Source organism: Lissotriton helveticus, chromosome 3_1 (genome assembly GCF_964261635.1).
Source record: "Lissotriton helveticus chromosome 3_1, aLisHel1.1, whole genome shotgun sequence".
Lineage (NCBI taxonomy): Eukaryota > Metazoa > Chordata > Amphibia > Caudata > Salamandridae > Lissotriton > Lissotriton helveticus.
In genome coordinates this window covers 100882126-100898072 of record NC_136061.1, presented here as the reverse complement: position 1 = coordinate 100898072, position 15947 = coordinate 100882126, and positions in this window count along the sequence as shown.

Sequence of the window (15947 nt, the reverse complement as noted above, 5' to 3'; positions counted from 1 at the left end):
AGTACCGATGAGTCAGGCTGAGAAAAAATCCGGGTCTTCAGGAGTTTCCTAAAAAGGCTTTCTGAGGGGGCATGCCTGAGATCGGGAGGGAGACAGTTCCATGCTTTAGCTGCCAAAAAAGCAAAAGTTTTCCCACCTTTGGTTTTTAGTTTAATTTTGGGTACAGAGATTAAATTTGCTCCTGAGGACCTTAGACAACGAGTTGGAGTATAGAGCGGGAATCGCTTGGACAGGTAGGATGGGCCGGTGTTCCTGGTGGATTTGAACACCGTAACAAGAAGCTTAAATAGAATCCTCTTATGGAGGGGCAGCCAATGGAGGGTTCTGAGAGCCGCGGAGGCCGACGACCTGCGGGGGAGTTTCAGGACGAGCCTGGCCGCCGCGTGTTGAACACTTTGTAATTTCTTTAGGGAGGATTTCTTAATGCCAGCTAAAAGGCCATTGCAGTAATCTAGCCGGGAGAGAATGAGCGCCACCGCGACTGATTTCCTGGCGGAGATGGGCAAAAAGTCAAAGAATTTCCTAAGCTGCCTGATCAGGCAAAAACAGCGGCCCGCCGTGATACGCACATGCTCGTCAAAGTTGAGGGACGAGTCGAATTGAACTCCGAGATTGCGGGCTGACGCGACCGTGCTCGGCGGTGCTTCAGAGTTAGGAGGCCACCAGTCTTTAGGGGAGAAGAGGGTGCCTTTGCCGAGGGGTATTATTTCAGTTTTGGAACTGTTACATTTGAGGTGATTCAGGTTAAGCCAGGAGAAGACTTGGGAAAGGCAGTTTTGAAATCTAAGGGTTACGTCAGGGTGTCTTTTATCAATGGAGACGACGAGCTGAGTGTCGTCGGCATAGGAAGTCACGAGGATCCCATGGGATTCGATCAGCGTGAGAAGGGGTGCCATATATATATTGAAGAAGAGAGGGCTCAGTATTGAACCCTGGGGAACACCAGAGGTGGTGGATTTTTCGTCAGAGAGAAAGGGGCCTAGGGAGACAGTTTGAGATCGATTGGTAAGAAATGAAGTAATCCAGGCCAGGGCGGAGCCAGCGACACCAATCCCACGCATCCTATTAATGAGAATGGCATGAGAAATGGTGTCAAAAGCCGCAGTTAAGTCGAGCAGGATGAGGACGGCTTGTTTACCCTCATCCTGCAGGAACTTGATGGTATCTGACAATTCAATTAGTGCGGTTTCTGTTGAGTGGCCTGGGCGGAAGCCGGATTGCTGGGGATGCAAAATGCGTTTGCTATCCACAAAGATTTTGAGGTCTTCATGGACTAATTGTTCAGTGATTTTGCCTAGTGCGGGGAGGAGGGAGATTGGGCGCATGTTGGATAGGTCGGTTGGGGATTTATTTGGCTTCTTCATAAGGGGCTTGACTGTGGCCTTCTTCCATTCAGTCGGGACAGTGCCAGTAACAAGGGATTCGTTAATGATGGCATTGATTGAAGGGGTGACTACCTCGAGGAGGTGCTGTAAAATATTCGGGGGACAGGAATCCGTGGGGGCTCCTGATCTGCAGGACAGGATGGCCTTTTGCGTTTGCGCCAAGGAGACAGTGGTAAAGTTGTTGAGTGATGGGATAGTTGTAATAGAATCGTGTGAGATAGGCGGAGGGGGGGGGAAATCGTGATGAATGTTCTTAATTTTGTTGATGAAGAAGTCGGCTATTTGATTGCAAAGGGCTTGGGAAGGGGGAATTTCGGTTGCCAGTGCCTTCGGGTTGGTAAAGGATTTGACTATGTCAAAGATTGTTTGTTGATTCTGGTTGGCTGCATTTATGGCTGAAGTGAAGAATGCCTTTTTTGCTTTTTTTATGTTAAGAAGGTATTGCTTTCTCTGGGAGACGTATGTGGATCTGGAGGAGGGGTCATAAGTCTTCCTCCACAGTCTTTCCAGAACCCTACATTTTAGGTGGCAATCCCTGAGGGCCTGGGTGTACCAGGGAGCGTTAGGCTTCCTTTTGCTTTGCCCCAATTTTGGGTTGGGGGGGTTGGAGTTGGCGGAAACCACTCCATCCATCCATAAATGAAAGTTTATGGAGTCCTGTGCTACCTCACCCACGATAGGAGGAGGGGGGACAGAGGGTTGGGGGTTCAACTTAATGCGCTCGGCTACTTTCTTCCAGTTAACGGGGAAGGGGGTGGGTGAGGGTTTGATATGCGAGGACAAGGGGGGTGAAGTCTTGACAGAGAAAGGAATGAAACAGTGGTCTGTCCATATTTGCGGTAATGGGGGATAGGTATTTAGGGACGCCAAGTTTGTACAGATGCCGTCAAGTGTATGACCAGCCTGGTGGGTAGGGGAGGAGACTAATTGGGAAAGACCAAAGATCTCCAATGAATTTAAAAAGTTAACGGTGGGACGGTCTGTGCAAGATTCCAAGTGAAGGTTGAAGTCCCCGAGGAGGGTAAAGGTGGGGTAGTGGGTCATGAGTGATCCCAAGGATTCATCAAGGGAATTAAGGAAGGATGTGGCGTTCCCAGGGGGCCGATAGATAAATCCTCCTGATAGAGAGGAGGAGGGGTTAGTGTGAATCACAAAGCCAATGCTCTCGCAGTCCTTAAGGGAGGCTAGATCGAACGTGTGGCACCTGAAGAGCTTCTTAATAATGATGGCCAGCCCGCCTCCTCGGCCACTGGGCCTATCACGCCTGAAGATTGTGAAATCAGGAGGGAGGGCAGTTGCCAAGTCGGGGTTAGAGGCATCATGTAGCCAGGATTCTGTGATAAATAGTGTGTCGAGATCGTGAGACAGGATAAGGTCGTGGATGTCTTGTGCATGGCGGGCTAAGGATCTGGCATTTATAAGACCACATCTAAAAGAGAGCGACTTTTGCCAGGGAGGGGAAGAAATGGCGGGGATGGGGCGAGCGGGACCCATGGAGGACCATCCACATGTACGGCAAGAAAAAGGGCCCCAGAGAGGGTCAACGGGGGAGTGTGCTTTACAAATCAGGCTGGTTGTACCCGGGCGCATGGAGAGCAGCGCATTGGAGTCATACCTGACGGTAGGGGGAATTGGGGCAGAGTGGCCTGCGCCAGGCGCGATCCTGGCGCGGACGGGCGCAGACGGGCTTGGCTTAGGCGCGGCTTCGGCGCGCATCCGGCGCGCCCGCTGCGCCAGCCCGCTGCGCCGTCTGGGAGGATGACACATGATATAGGGAGGGGGGAGGGCGGGAGGTCGGCCCGACTTGAGCGCTGACCTCGCCCTCCTCACTCAAGATGGCGCCCACCGCCGAGTGATGTACTTAAAAAGCGGCTGGGCTAAAAGAAGAGGTACAGAGGGTGTAAGGAGTGTCAGAGTGCCTGATTTTCACAATTCCCATGAATATAATAGCCCCCAATATAATAAAAAGTTAAAGAGCGGCGATTTCATAAAATGTTAAAAACGCTCCAAATGTCTGGCATAAAATGAAACAATCAAAGCGCCAAAGGATCGCAATTAATCTCAGCTCCTCAGCAGCTCGCAGCCCCAGTTCCCCTCACCAGGGAGAGCTTCTGTAGGGCGGGGAGCGCTGGGGAGGACACACCTAAATACAGTGGGAGGGCGGGAGGTCGGCCCGACTTGAGCGCTGACCTCGCCCTCCTCACTCAAGATGGCGCCCACCGCCGAGTGATGTACTTAAAAAGCGGCTGGGCTAAAAGAAGAGGTACAGAGGGTGTAAGGAGTGTCAGAGTGCCTGATTTTCACAATTCCCATGAATATAATAGCCCCCAATATAATAAAAAGTTAAAGAGCGGCGATTTCATAAAATTTTAAAAACGCTCCAAATGTCTGGCATAAAATGAAACAATCAAAGCGCCAAAGGATCGCAATTAATCTCAGCTCCTCAGCAGCTCGCAGCCCCAGTTCCCCTCACCAGGGAGAGCTTCTGTAGGGCGGGGAGCGCTGGGGAGGACACACCTAAATACAGTGGGAGGGCGGGAGGTCGGCCCGACTTGAGCGCTGACCTCGCCCTCCTCACTCAAGATGGCGCCCACCGCCGAGTGATGTACTTAAAAAGCGGCTGGGCTAAAAGAAGAGGTACAGAGGGTGTAAGGAGTGTCAGAGTGCCTGATTTTCACAATTCCCATGAATATAATAGCCCCCAATATAATAAAAAGTTAAAGAGCGGCGATTTCATAAAATGTTAAAAACGCTCCAAATGTCTGGCATAAAATGAAACAATCAAAGCGCCAAAGGATCGCAATTAATCTCAGCTCCTCAGCAGCTCGCAGCCCCAGTTCCCCTCACCAGGGAGAGCTTCTGTAGGGCGGGGAGCGCTGGGGAGGACACACCTAAATACAGTGGGAGGGCGGGAGGTCGGCCCGACTTGAGCGCTGACCTCGCCCTCCTCACTCAAGATGGCGCCCACCGCCGAGTGATGTACTTAAAAAGCGGCTGGGCTAAAAGAAGAGGTACAGAGGGTGTAAGGAGTGTCAGAGTGCCTGATTTTCACAATTCCCATGAATATAATAGCCCCCAATATAATAAAAAGTTAAAGAGCGGCGATTTCATAAAATGTTAAAAACGCTCCAAATGTCTGGCATAAAATGAAACAATCAAAGCGCCAAAGGATCGCAATTAATCTCAGCTCCTCAGCAGCTCGCAGCCCCAGTTCCCCTCACCTCACCAACATAAACTCCAATCCCAACTCAGCCTCACACCCCCCGTCTTCAAATGCAAATGAACTCACTGAGCACTTTAACAAAACTGTCTCAGAAGTTCTAGACCAACTTGCCCCTCTGAAAAGTAAAACGGTAAAAAATGCCCCTTCTAAATCATGGTTCACCCTAGACCTTAACAAAGAAAGACGCTCACTGAGACTGGCACAAAGAACCTGGATACAACACCCTTCCCCATCCCATCTGGCTCTCCTCAGATCTGCAAGATCCTCTTACAAAAAATACATCTTTTCGGAAAGAGCATCATTCTTTCGTCTACAACTCTCTCGTGCCAAAAACAGACCTAAAGAACTGTTCAACATTATCAGAAATCAAACATCTCCGGCACCCCTCAACCCAGTGGCCTCCACTAAAAAATGTGAAGTGTCTTCCTCGATACCCATCCCTCGCTCAGCCCTCAACACCCCCTAGATACTACTCCCTCTCCACCCCTCCCCTTGAAAACACCCCCGACTCCCTCACTCCTATTCCCATCGCACACCTCCCCTGAACCCCCCTCACCACCCTACCGCTTGAAAATAACGCCTCATGGCATAATTTCCACTACGTTTCCAAATTGGATGTCTTCAACATCCTAACCAACCTCAAACCATCCTCCCACACTAATGACCCTCTCCCATCCGCACTCATCCAAGATCTCAAACACATCATTGTCCCCTACTGGACCAACATAATTATTACCTCCCTCTTAACAGGGATTGTTCCCATTTCCCTTCAACTCGGTCATATCACTCCCATCCCCAAAAATCCCAAGGCTGACCCCAACGACCCTAACAACCTCTACCCTATCTTCAACCTCCCTCTCCTCTCCAAAGCCCTCGAAAAATGCGCCCTTCTCCAATTGGACAAACACATCGACACATTCAACGTTTTTGACCCCCTTCAATCTGGCTTCCGCAAAGGCTGCAGCACTGAAACTGCACTGCTCAACATACTCGACGATATTCACCTAGCCCTGGATAAGGGCGGGTCCTACCTACTCATCCTCCTCGACCTCACCTCACCTCGACCTCACCGCGGCATTTGACACAGTTTTCCACCCTACCCTACTCAATACACGGTCTTAATGGCACTGTCCTTAACTGGTTCACCTCCTACTTCCAGCATAGAAGCCAACAAATCAAAATTCAAAACTGCCTATCCAAACCAACCTCTATCTCCCTAGGTGTCCCTAAAGGATCCATCCTATCTCCCGCCCTTTTCAACCTCTTTATGGAACCCCTGACCCTTATACTTAAATAAGCTAAAATCAACTATCACCCGTACGCTGATGACACCCAACTGTACTATAAAATAAAATCCCATGCTGATATCCTACACCTTAACTCTGCACTAACCAAGATCCAAACCTGGTTCCATAACAACCATCTTAAACTCAACCCTAACAAAACTGAGATCAGCCTCTTCTCTCCCAAAAATAACCCTCTCCCCATCCAAGCATGGATCAATGGCCTTAATGCCCCAAACTGCTCTCTCTCCCTCGCCGAATCTGTCACATCACTCGGCATCACCGTTACCAATAATCTCACACTTAACTCCCATGTAAAGAACTCAGCAAAAAGTGCACTTTTCACACTCCGGCATCTCCAAAAAATCAAACCGTTTATTCCAGCTGAAGACTTCAAATTAAGGGGCTCATTAGGATGGCGGGCGGACTTTGTCCGCCCTCCGCCCTAACGGAGAACGGGACCGCACACCATAAGGGCGGGGGTCCCGTAGGGGGAATTAGGATGTGCCTGCCACTGTGGCGGGAACGTCCTCCATGTTTTGCATTGTGGCGGGCGGTGCACTCTGCATCTCCCGCCACTATGCAAAACAATCGTCCACGCATTTGCATGTGCAAAGCGGCAGGCACTGAGCGGTGCCTGCCGCTTTGCATATGCAAATGTGGGGGGGTACCTATGTCCTCCCCCTACACCGGCATCACCTGGGGGCCCCGCAGGGGGCCCCCGCAGCAAACACCGCCTGCCTTTCCGTGGCGGCATTGCCGCCGCAGAAAGGCACCTCTAAGTGGCCATTGTAATATGGCTGGCGGTGTACATTGGACACCGCCACCATATTATTCCATTACCGCCGTGGTAAAGCGGCGGACGGTCTTTCCGTCCGCCATGCTCCCCCCGCCATCTTAATACGGCGGGGGGGATCCGGGCATAGGTGTTGGGCGGATTGCCTCCACAAGGCCGGCGGTGGCTACGTTTTCATTTCTTTCTTTTAGATGCTTCCTTTTATTTCTTTCATCCTCCTTTTTGTACTTTGTTTATTTTAATAGAGAGCCCTGAGGCTCACCAGACTGTACCACCCAGCCACTTGCTTCTCATTTTGCCTGAAGTCCACCACATCCTGTAAGGCCTCTATTTATAAGTCAAATGGCCATCTTGGAAAGGCATTGTCCTTAGTAAGTCATTGTTTTACTGTTCCAAGCTGTCCACCAGTTTAGAAATGTCGGTCATCGTGATTGGTACAAAAATGACAATCTATACTTTTTGATTGTTCATAGTAGAATCAGCAATAAACAGCAAGAACAAAGAGTCGCTGATTGAGGCATGAAAAACCTTACTTCTCTGGTGTAAGTCTAGAAGTGTGAGTGCCTTTTTGAAAACAGTTAACTCAGTTGAAGCCTTAGGTAATCTTGTTTGACTCTGGCAGTGAATATGTGTCCTGATGGTTGGGTGGAGCATTTTAATAACCTCCAGATCCCTCTGGAAGAGGATACTGAGGCGAATGAGACAGTTGCCCACATTTAACCATTCTGAAAAGAAGTTACACTGGTTGAAGTTCCATCTTGCTGTTATGAGAAGCCCCTATAATAAATCTCCATGCCCCATTGGGGTCCTATGGCTTATGTAAAGGGGAGATCGAGTTGTGGGCAGCCTTCCTTAGTATTTATCAATTTGGCTTATAAGGCAGGGTTGGCCAAATTTTGGAGGTCTGCCATGAAAGCCCCTTTTTATAAAAAAAGAGCAACTGAGATGATCCACATCATCAAACAACAAAGAGAGGGACGGGTGGCATGTTTCCCACTCAAGAAGGAGTGGGGAGGTCCAGCATAAAGGAGGCCTCAAAGAACGTATTTCAACAGTGGGTTTATGCTGTTTCTCTATCAAGGTGCTGTTTGGAGTCACAAGTCTCCTAGGCGACTTCAATCTCCACTGGAACAACTTCAAAGACTCACTGGTCAACAGCCACAAAAACTTCATTGGCGCGCTTGACCTCACCCAAATTTGCAACAGCCCCACACACAACAAAGGTGCAATCCTGGACTTAATAATTTCCAAAAATAACTCCATTCAGCTGGACTCAATCCTTCCCTGTGATTGGTCAGACCACCACTTCATTACTTTCTTTATCAGGGAAACCGTGAAACTCAAGACAGCCCAATCCACTAAACCAAAGATATGGAAAAGAGACTTGAAAAAACTCAAGCCCAATACTTTGCCCACCCACACCCACAAACAACTCCAACCTCCGCATGGCCTCTCCAACGTACATGACCTCACCAACCACTACCTTAACTCAATATCAGCGGTTATCAATGAGGTCGCTCCGCTGCAACTAAAGAGACTTTCCTCGAAAAACTCTATCACCCTGGTTCAATGACCTGCTGAACGATGACAGACGCGCTCCCAGATCTTCGGAACGTATTTGGAGATCAGCCCCATCTTCCAAGCACCTTAAAATTATAAGGAATAAGAGAAAGGATTACTATAGAAAGCTCAAACGCACTAAAGCTGAATTCTTCACCCACCAATTAGACCAAGCAAGAAATCGTCCCCAAAAACGTTTTGAATTAATCAAATCCCAATCTAAGGATGAACCTTAACAACTACAAGAAACCTCTCGCACTCAACCCATATGTGACGATTTCTCTGCTTTCCATAATCTAAAAACCGAAAACATCAAGAAAGATCTTCTCAATGACTTCACAGTTTTACAGTCATGCCCTGACACCAAAATTCCTCCCACTCTTCCAATGCCGCCACAACAAGCATCCCCAAAAATTGAGCTAAAAAACAATGCAACCTGGTCCTCCTTCTATACCTACACTGAAGAAGCATTAGGCATGATTCTTAGCACCCTCAAGCCGGCCAATCATACCACCGATCCTCTCCCGCCTAACGCCGTTAAAGATCTAACCCCTCTGATTTTGCCGCTCTGGACCAAGATCATCAATAGCTCTCTGCATCAAGGCTGCATCCCTGGCATCCTCAAAATTGGTCAAGTGTCACCCATCCTAAAAAAAAACACAGCTGACCCGATGGACCTTAACAACTAACGCCCTATTACTAACAGCCCTACCCTAGCCAAACTCTTGGAAAAATGTGTACTCCAACAATTGACAAAACACATTGACTACTTCAACCTGCTTGACAATCACCAATCTGGCTTCAGAGCAGGGCACAGCACCGAATCAGCCATGACACACATTATTTACGACGCTTTACAAATATTCGATCAGAATGGATCATGCCTACTCATCCTATTAGACCTCTCCTCAGCCTTCGATTCGGTCAAACACGAGAACCTCATTGACCTGCTGAATCTCAGAATGGGCCTAACAGGCTCAGTGCTCAATTGGTATACCTCCTTTCTTCAAAACCTGACTCAAAAATTCAAGGTCAATAACTCCTTGTCCAAATCCGTACTAGTAACTCTGGGAGTCCCACAAGGGTCCGCACTATCCCCGACACTGTTCAATCTATTTATGGAACCTCTTACTGTCTTGTTGCAAGCATCCAACGCCCAATTTCACACGAACGCAGACGATACACAACTTTACCTTAAGATTCATACTCCTGAAGACATCAAACTACTTAACAAAATGAATGCTGCTGAACACCCAATGATGGCTAGCTGAGAACCATCTCAAGCTAAATGCACTCAAAACTGAGGGGCATATTATCAAGGAGGTTTATCTCCGCTTTTATGGCTTTAAAAGCCAAGAAAGCGGAGATAAAATTATCTCCCTATTACCAAGCTGTCGCTAACACCAGTTAGCGACAGCTAATAGGAGATAGCGACCATCTTGGGCCCTGCTTTGCATGTCAGTGATATTTATCAATAATGACATGCAAAGTGGGCGTGCCAAGATGTTAGCGACTGGAAACAGTCGCTAACATCGCTATCGCCTATTACCAACTTTTGGAGATATTCGCGCTAAGCGCGAATATCTCCAAAAGCTAACACCTGCCCTGAGCAGTTCTTAGCCATGTTATCCAATGGGAGGTGGATAACATGGCTAAGAGCATTTGCTCGATAATGCATGAATATCGCTGACTTTTCAGCGATATTCATGCATTGCGGCCGTTTTTTATCGCATTTGCGATAAACCTTGCTAATAGCAAGGTTTATCTGCGATAAAAATCGCCGATTTGCGGCGATAATTTTTGTCTCTAAACAAGTTAGAGACAAAAATGATCTCTATTGGTTGGTAATATGCCCCTGAATTCCTACTTATAGCCCCGCCCTCCAAAATACCCCTCCTCCAGGACTGTTTCAAACACCTCACGGCATTCAAATTTCAACCAACAATCATTTGGTATAACCCTTGACTGCAACCTCAACATGAATAAATACATTGGCAATGCAACAAAGGGAGCACATTTCCAGATTAATATTCTAAGTAAGCCGAAACCCTTCCTACCAAAAAATTACTTCAAGACGGCAGTTCAAGCTCTAGTTATCCGCAGGGTTGAGTATGGAAGTGTCTCTCTTTGCGGCCTCCCCAAAGCATCAACAGCACCACTAAGAGCCACCATCAAAGCTGCAGCCAGACTCATCACGGGCTCGAAAAAAGGTTCCATATCTCCCCCGACCTAAAAGCCTTGAACTGTTGGGGGTGGGGTCGCACACTACTCACACATCAGCGGTAACGCCCCTAAGGACTGTGGTCAATGTAGTTACGTGTTCCGCGATGCATCTTCTTTCGATTATCTGCTAGCTTCACTATCTTCGCCATCCCTGGACACGTGTTTCGGGGTATCACCCCTCGTCAGTAGGGATAGGCTGTGTTTGGGGGTTGCCGGTGGCTGCCAAATATCTGCCAGGTTTAGTACCACTCAGGCGCGCAGGTGCGGGGTCCCAGGCTCGTCAGCCAACTGCTCGAGGGAGCTTTAACATTACAATTGGGGGTGGGGTCGCACACTACTCACACACCAGCGGTATCGCCCCAAAGGACTGTGGTCAATGTAGTTACGTGTGCCGCGATGCATCTTCTTTCGATTACCTGCTATCTTCGCTATCTTCGCCATCCCTGGACATGTGTTTTGGGGTATCACTACTCTTCAGCAGGGATAGGCCGTGTTCTGGGGTTGCCGGTGGCTGCCATATATCTGCCAGGTTTAGTACCACTCAGGCGCGCAGGTGCGGGGTCCCAGGCTCGTCAGCCAACTGCTCGAGGGAGCTTTAACATTACAATTGGGGGTGGGGTCGCACACTACTCACACACCAGAGGTATCGCCCCAAAGGACTGTGGTCAATGTAGTTACGTGTGCCGCGATGCATCTTCTTTCGATTATCTGCTATCTTCGCTATCTTCGCCATCCCTGGACACGTGTTTCGGGGTATCACCCCTCATCAGCAGGGATAGGCCGTGTTCTGGGGTTGCCGGTGGCTGCCAAATATCTGCCAGGTTTAGTACCACTCAGGCGCGCAGGTGCGGGGTCCCAGGCTCGTCAGCCAACTGCTCGAGGGAGCTTTAACATTACAATTGGGGGTGGGGTCGCACACTACTCACACACCAGCGGTATCGCCCCTAAGGACTGTGGTCAATGTTGTTACGTGTTCCACGATGCATCTTCTTTTGATTATCTGCTATCTTCGCTATCTTCGCCATGCCTGGACACGTGTTTCAGGGTATCACCCCTCGTCAGCAGGGATAGGCCATGTTCTGGGGTTGCCGGTGGCTGCCAAATATCTGCCAGGTTTAGTACCACTCAGGCGCGCAGGTGCGGGGTCCCAGACTCGTCAGCCAACTGCTCGAGGGAGCTTTAACATTACAATTGGGGGTGGGGTCGCACACTACTCACACACCAGCGGTATCGCCCCTAAGGACTGTGGTCAATGTAGTTACGTGTTCCGCGATGCGTCTTCTTTCGATTACCTGCTATCTTCGCTATCTTCGCCATCCCTGGACACGTGTTTCGGGGTATCACCCCTCGTCAGCAGCGATAGGCCGTGTTCTGGGGTTGCCGGTGGCTGCCAAATATCTAGTACCACTCATGCGCGCAGGTGCGGGGTCCCAGGCTCGTCAGCCAACTGCTCGAGGGAGCTTTAACATTGAAATTGGGGGTGGGGTCGCACACTACTCACACACCTGCGGTATCGCCCCTAAGGACTGTGGTCAATGTAGTTACGTGTTCCGCGATGCATCTCCTTTCGATTATCTGCTATCTTCGCTATCTTCGCCATCCCTGGACACGTGTTTCGGGGTATCACCCCTCGTCAGCAGGGATAGGCCGTGTTCTGGGGTTGCCGGTGGCTGTCAAATATCTGCCAGGTTTAGTACCACTCAGGCGCGCAGGTGCGGGGTCCCAGGCTCGTCAGCCAACTGCTCGAGGGAGCTTTAACATTACAATTGGGGGTGGGGTCGCACACTACTCACACACCAGCGGTATCGCCCCTAAGGACTGTGGTCAATGTAGTTACGTGTTCCGCGATGCATCTTCTTTCGATTATCTGCTATCTTCGCCATCCCTGGACACGTGTTTCGGGGTATCACCCCTCGTCAGCAGGGATAGGCCGTGTTCTGGGGTTGCCGGTGGCTGCCAAATATCTGCCAGGTTTAGTACCACTCAGGCGCGCAGGTGCGGGGTCCCAGGCTCATCAGCCAACTACTCGAGGGAGCTTTAACATTACACTTTGGGGTGGGGTCGCACACTACTCACACAACAGTGGTATCGCCCCTAAGGACTGTGTTCAATGTAGTTACGTGTTCCGCTATGCATCTTCTTTCGATTATCTGCTATCTTCGCTATCTTCGCAATCCCTGGACACGTGTTTCGGGGTATCACCCCTCGTCAGCAGAGATAGGCCGTGTTCTGGGGTTGCCGGTGGCTGCCAAATATCTGCCAGGTTCAGTACCACTCAGGCGCGCAGGTGCGGGGTCCCATGTTCGTCAGCCAACTGCTCGAGGGAGCTTTAACATTACAATTGGTGGTGGGGTCGCACACTACTCACACACCAGCGGTATCGCCCCTAAGGACTGTTGTCAATGTAGTTACGTGTTCCGCGATGCATCTTCTTTCGATTATCTGCTATCTTCGTTATCTTCGCCATCCCTGTACACGTGTTTCGGGGTATCACCCCTCGTCAGCAGGGATAGGCCATGTTCTGGGGTTGCCAGTGGCTGCCAAATATCTGCCAGGTTTAGTACCACTCAGGCGCGCAGGTGCGGGGTCCCAGGCTCGTCAGCCAACTGCTCGAGGGAGCTTTAACATTACAATTGGGGGTGGGGTCGCACTCTACTCACACACCAGCGGTATCGCCCCTAAGGACTGTGGTCAATGTAGTTACGTGTGCCGCGATGCATCTTCTTTCGATTATCTGCTATCTTCGCTATCTTCGCCATCCCTGGACACGTGTTTCGGGGTATCACCCCTCGTCAGCAGGGATAGGCCGTGTTCTGGGGTTGCCGGTGGCTGCCAAATATCTGCCAGGTTTAGTACCACTCTGGCGCGCAGGTGCGGAGTCCCAGGCTCGTCAGCCAACTGCTCGAGGGAGCTTTAACATTACAATTGGGGGTGGGGTCGCACACTACTCACACACCAGCGGTATCGCCCCTAAGGACCGTGGTCAATGTAGTTACGTGTTCCCTTGAGCAGTTGGATGACGAGCCTGGGACCCCGAACCTGCGCGCCTGAGTGGTACTAAACCTGGCAGATATTTGGCAGCCACCGGCAACCCCAGAACACGGCCTATCCCTGCTGATGAGGGGTGATACCCCGAAATACGTGTCCAGGGATGGCGAAGACAGCGAAGATAGCAGATAATCGAAAGAAGATGCATCGCGGAACATGTAACTACATTAACCATAGTCCTTAGGGGCGATACCGCCGGTGTGTGAGTAGTGTGCGACCCCACCCCCATTTGTAATGTTAAAGCTCCCTTGAGCAGTTGGCTGACGAGCCTGGGACCCCGCACCTGCGTGCCTGACTGGTACTAAACCTGGCAGATATTTGGAAGCCACCGGCAACCCCAGAACACGGCCTATCCCTGCTGACGAGGGGTGATACCCCGAAACACGTGTCCAGGGATGGCGAAGACAGCGAAGATAGCAGAGAATCGAAAGAAGATGCATCGCGGAGCACGTAACTACATTAACCATAGTCCTTAGGGGCGATAGCGCTGGTGTGTGAGTAGTGTGCGACCCCACCCCCATTTGTAATGTTAAAGCTCCCTTGAGCAGTTGGCTGACGAGCCTGGAACCCCGAACCTGCGCGCCTGAGTGGTACTAAACCTGGCAGATATTTGGCAGCCACCAGCAACCCCAGAACATGGCCTATCCATGCTGACGAGGGGTGATACCCCGAAACACGTGTCCAGGGATGGCGAAGACAGCGAAGATAGCAGAGAATCGAAAGAAGATGCATCGCGGAACACGTAACTACATTAACCATAGTCCTTAGGGGCGATACCGCCGGTGTGTGAGTAGTGTGCGACCCCACACCCATTTGTAATGTTAAAGCTCCCTTGAGCAGTTGGCTGACGAGCCTGGGACCCCGCACCTGCGCGCCTGAGTGGTACTAAACCTGGCAGATATTTGGCAGCCACCGGCAACCCCAGAACGTGGCCTATCCCTGCTGACTAGGGGTGATACCCCGAAACACGTGTCCAGGGATGGCGAAGACAGCGAAGATAGCAGAGAATCGAAAGGAAATGCATCGCGGAACACGTAACTACATTAACCATAGTCCTTAGGGGCGATACCGCCGGTGTGTGAGTAGTGTGCGACCCCACCCCCATTTGTAATGTTAAAGCTCCCTTGAGCAGTTGGCTGACGAGCCTGGGACCCAGCACCTGCGTGCCTGAATGGTACTAAACCTGGCAGATATTTGGCAGCCACCGGCAACCCCAGAACACGGCCTATCCCTGCTGACGAGGGGTGATACCCCGAAACACGTGTCCAGGGATGGCGAAGACAGCGAAGATAGCAGGGAATCGAAAGAAGACGCATCGCGGAACACGTAACTACATTAACCATAGTCCTTATGGGCGATACCACCGGTGTGTGAGTAGTGTGCGACCCCATCCCCATTTGTAATGTTAAAGCTCCCTTGAGCAGTTGGCTGACGAGCCTGGGACCCCGCACCTGCGCTCCTGAGTGGTACTAAACCTGGCAGATATTTGGCAGCCACCGGCAACCCCAGAACACGGCCTATCCCTGCTGACGAGGAATGATACCCCGAAACACGTGTCCAGGGATGGCGAAGACAGCGAAGATAGCAGAGAATCGAAAGAAGATGCATCGCGGAACACGTAACTACATTAACCATAGTCCTTAGGGGCGATACCGCCGATGTGTGAGTAGTATGCGACCCCACCCCCATTTGTAATGTTAAAGCTCCCTTGAGCAGTTGGCTGACGAGCCTGGGACCCCGCACCTGCGCGCCTGAGTGGTACTAAACCTGGCAGATATTTGGCAGCCACCGGCAACCCCAGAACACGGCCTATCCCTGCTGACGAGTGGTGATACCTCGAAACACGTGTCCAGGGATGACGAAGACAGCGAAGATAGCAGAGAATCGAAAGAAGATGCATCGCGGAACACGTAACTACATTAACCATAGTACTTAGGGGCGATACCGCCGGTGTGTGAGTAGTGTGCGACCCCACCCCCATTTGTAATGTTAAAGCTCCCTTGAGCAGTTGGCTGACGAGCCTGGGACCCCGCACCTGCGCGCCTGAGTGGTACTAAACCTGGTAGATATTTGGCAGCCACCGGCAACCCTAGAACACGGCCTATCCCTGCTGACGAGGGGTGATACCCCGAAACACATGTCCAGGGATGGCGAAGACAGCGAAGATAGCAGAGAATCGAAAGAAGATGCATCGCGGAACACGTAACTACATTAACCATAGTACTTAGGGGCGATACCGCCGGTGTGTGAGTAGTGTGCGACCCCACCCCCATTTGTAATGTTAAAGCTCCCTTGATCAGTTGGCTGACGAGCCTGGGACCCCGCACCTGCGCGCCTGAGTGGTACTAAACCTGGCAGATATTTGGCAGCCACCGGCAACCCCAGAACACAGCCTATCACTGCTGACGAGGGGTGATACCCCGAAACAC